The sequence below is a fragment of the Arachis stenosperma genome, chromosome 7, assembly GCF_014773155.1.
Source record: "Arachis stenosperma cultivar V10309 chromosome 7, arast.V10309.gnm1.PFL2, whole genome shotgun sequence".
NCBI classification, from domain to species: Eukaryota; Viridiplantae; Streptophyta; class Magnoliopsida; order Fabales; family Fabaceae; genus Arachis; species Arachis stenosperma.
This window is the reverse complement of record NC_080383.1, coordinates 75,345,310-75,349,669: the sequence shown is the minus strand read 5'-3', so window position 1 is coordinate 75,349,669 and position 4,360 is coordinate 75,345,310. Positions and strand designations below refer to the sequence as shown.

General features: G+C 34.6%; 1 pseudogene; it reads left to right on the top strand.

Annotated features, from left to right (window-relative positions):
• The first annotated feature begins 2,456 nt into the window (after positions 1–2,456).
• LOC130939946 (uncharacterized) lies at positions 2,457–3,776 on the top strand (annotated as a pseudogene).
• Positions 3,777–4,360: the final 584 nt, after the last annotated feature.

The window sequence follows — 4,360 nt, the reverse complement described above, 5'->3', positions numbered from 1 at the left end:
GAGGACCTTCACAAATTTCAAAGCAGGTGAAGCCCTGCTCAGAGGGACTCGGTCTCTCTAAAAAAAATGATATTTTATTAATAAAATTAAAAATTAAACTATTTATATATATATAAAATATATATATTATAAATAATATGAACTTAATAATATAATGAAATATCGGTCTCTCTAAAAAAAATGATATTTTATTAATAAAATTAAAAATTTAAACTTTATATATATATATATATATATATATATATATATATATATATATAACGTTAATATGTATAACGTTAATATGTATGATATATGAAATATACTATATGTAACGGTTCAACATACATACATATATATATATATATATATATATATATATATATATATAGATATATATATTAATAATTATTATAATTAATATATTAATTATTATGATTAAATAATTAAATCATATTTATTATAATAATATAAAATTAATTAATTAAATGATTAAATTTTTAATTAATAATTATTTACATTAAATTAGCCGTTGTAAAATTAGCTGTTGGAAACTAGCCGTTACTATGTTACTGTTATTTAATAAATTAATTTTGTTACTCTATATATACCACTTAGATACACTTCTATTCCACACTCTCTACTACTCTTCATCATTTTTCTTCCAAGTTTAAAATCAAAGTTCTACTACTATTATTTTTTGTTCGAAAAAATGGATCCAAACCACTCACTCTTTCTTCAATTACTTACAAAACTTCCTCAATTTCTAAATACCCAACAATCTCAAACCTCAAACACTCAAGTTCCAAATCAAACTTCGCACTACCAAATACATTTCAAAATCCAAATCCACAGATCTTTCTAATTTCAATTTTCAGCTCCTTATAATAATCAGTTTCCTATATTCCAACCGCAAAATCAAAATTCACAAACACCCCATTTTCCTTTTCATCCATATTAACCCCTCTATCGGAAATGTTACTCCAACTTCCTTGCCGATTCCAACTCAATTCAGTACATCAAGACATAACGCATCTGGGTTGGTGGCTCTTCTAACCCATCCTCTCAGACTCCTATACAATCTAGTCCAAATTCGCCATATTCTGATTTGCCAACCCTCGTGGATTAGATGCTACGACCTCAATGATGATGATATTGAAGATCGGAGGCAAGATAGTATTCAACACTGGCATTGGGAAGAGGATGAGATGTTGATCAGTGCGTGGTTAAATGTTTCAATTGACCCTGTAGTGGGTACCGATCAAAAGGGGGAAACATTTTGGAGTCGAATTCATAGCTACTGTGTAGAATTTTGCACCGACATGACAAGGGGGGTAGTTGCATGTAAGAAACGATGGTATAAGATCAACAAGGCTGTTGCACAATTTGCTGGTTGCTACGATCAAGCTAGTCGAAACATAAGGAGTGGTTCGAACGCTGATGATATAAAGGAGTTGGCTTATAAACTTTATTCAATAAATTATGGTCAAAAGTTCACTTTTGAGAGGCATTGGAACATGCTTCGGTTGGAGCAAAAATGGAGAAGCCAACTACCTACGTAGAGTGGCGGCTCAAAGAGAACCAAGGTTAGTGCAACTGGAGTATACTCATCCTCATCAAACCCAGAAACACCGTTGGCTGACGAACCCGGTGTGGACTCTCCCGTTCGCCCACAAGGATCAAAGAAGAGCAAGCGAAGAGGTAAGGGAAAAGCACAGATGTCTGAAGATTGTAGCGAAAGAAAATCATCGGTTGTCAAAAAATTATCTCTCATGGAAGATATTAAGAACGTTAGAGAAAAGGAACTAATGGAAAGGGAAAAAGAAAGAGAAGAGGAGAAGGAACATAGAGCAAAGATGATGGCAATCAAAGAGAAGGAGGTACAAATTCAAGCGGCAATGAAAGAACAAGAATTACAAACTCAGAGGTATATTAAAGAAATGGAGATAAAAGCAAAAGAAAGGGAAATGGATATGCAAATTCTTAATGCTGACACATCTACAATGAGTGAGAAACGACGAGCTCTTCATGAGATTGCATGTGAGAAAATAATGGCCAAGTGGTTTACTTAATGGTTCCTTGTATTCGTAGAGTTATGTAGTATGTTCTTATTTATTTATTGCGTATTACTGGTATGTGATGTAGTTTGTTTTATTTATTTCTGATGTAAGTTTTTAAATTAGTCAATATTATTGTGTCGTTATTGTTCATGAAAGTGACCATTGCAAAACTAGCCGTTAAGTAGCCGTTAAGTAGCTGTTAAGGAAAACTAGCCGTTAAGTAGCCGTTAAGGAAAACTAGCCGTTGCAAAACTAGCCGTTGCAAAAGTAGCCGTTGCAAAACTAGCCGTTACAAAACTAGCCGTTGCAATACTTATTGCAGACACACTTATAAATATCAACTATCAATGACTCCACAACTCCACTTCAACTCTTGTTTCTCGCCTCGACAGAGAACTAAAAATTACATTTCTCCATATGGCTAGAAATTTTGATGATATGTTCAATGAGGCTTTGTATGGCAAAAGAAGACGGCAAGATAACACACTCATAGATAATTGGATCGATGAGTATTTACTCGAAGATTCAGAAGAAGAAGATATCGATAGAAGCCCTATCCCAATTACTCGTAGATGGATCAACAGAGATCGAGAAGTAGGACATGATCGCCTTTTCCTAGATTACTTTGCAGATGAACCGGTGTATAATGCTGACATTTTCCGACGGAGATTTCGAATGAGAAGAGATGTGTTCCTTCGGATAGTACACGCTCTCTCAAATGTCTATCCGTATTTCCAACAGAGGGTTGATGCAACTGGAAGAAGAGGCTTGTCGCCACTTCAGAAATGTACCGCTGCGATACGGATGTTAGCATATGGCGTAGCAGCTGATGCTATTGATGATTATGTGCGCATAGGCGAGAGCACTACAATTGAATGCTTGGAAAAATTTGTTGAAGGTGTCATTTCCGTGTTCCAGGATGAATACTTGCGAAAACCCAATCCAAATGACGTACAACGCCTGCTACAAATGGCAGAGGGTCGTGGCTTCCCTGGCATGTTGGGTAGCATTGACTGCATGCATTGGCAATGGAAAAATTGTCAAAAGGCGTGGAAAGGTATGTACATGAGTGGTTATCGTGGGGTTGCAACCATAGTACTTGAGGTTGTAGCATCTTCAGACCTTTGGATATGACATGCGTTCTTTGGAGTTTCTGGTTCAAATAATGATATCAACGTGTTAGATCGTTCTCCAGTATTTGATGATATTCTAAATGACCGTGCTCCGGAGGTAAATTATACTATTAATGGTAATAATTATACAATGGGATACTATTTAGCAGATGGTATTTATCCTGAATGGGCCACATTTGTCAAATCAATCTCAAAGCCACAAGGTGAGAAACGCAAGTTATTTGCACAATATCAAGAAGGGCAAAGAAAAGATGTGGAACGAGCATTCGGAGTGTTGCAAGCACGCTTTGCAATTATACGTGGTCCAGCTCGTTTCTGGAAAAAGAAAAAGCTTGCCAACATAATGAGAGCTTGTATTATATTGCATAATATGATTGTTGAGGATGAAAGAGACAGTTATGCAGGAAATTTTGCTCAAGGCTTAGAGTATGATGATGTTGAAAATGGCTTATCACAACCTCAACTGGGAGAGGAAGATTTTGCACCATACCATCAATTTCTCTAAAGAAATGCCCAACTTCGAAATAGGCAGCAGCATAGACAATTGAAGGAGGACTTGATTGAACACATATGGCAATTTCATAATGCTTGTCGTCAACTATAGAGTTTAATTATGTTTTTCTTTGTATTAAGTAATTTTACAAATTAGTGTAACCCCGAATTATCTATTGTGTATTGTTGTTATATATGAATTTATTTAATATTAATATCTTTTAATAGTGAATTATTTTTAAATTTAAATATTTAAATTACATTATTAAAAAAAAAATTATTATATTAATTACAAGTATTTTAATTAATTAATTAAGTGGGACCACAATAGGGACTAAAGTTAGTTCCTCCTAATGGAGAAGAGAAGCATGCTTTGAGTTCCTATTTACTGTTTATGGTGCAAAAGCTGATGTGGAATAACTTTTTGTGACAGGTGGGCCATAAACAGGAATTGGGACGAGTTCCCTATTGGAGATGGTCTAATTCAAAAAATTAATTTATGTATATATAAATTAGGATAAATAAGTAATTTCATATTTGTGTGAATTTAACTGATTTCGTGGGCAAGTATCAATGTTCCCGCTCATTTCACGTGGCCAGATCCTCACTCGTGGAATTTCACGGGTCTCCATCTAGCCCCATATCTCAAGTAACTCATTTTCAGCTGTTTTTTTTATCATCCTTATTGCTAGCATT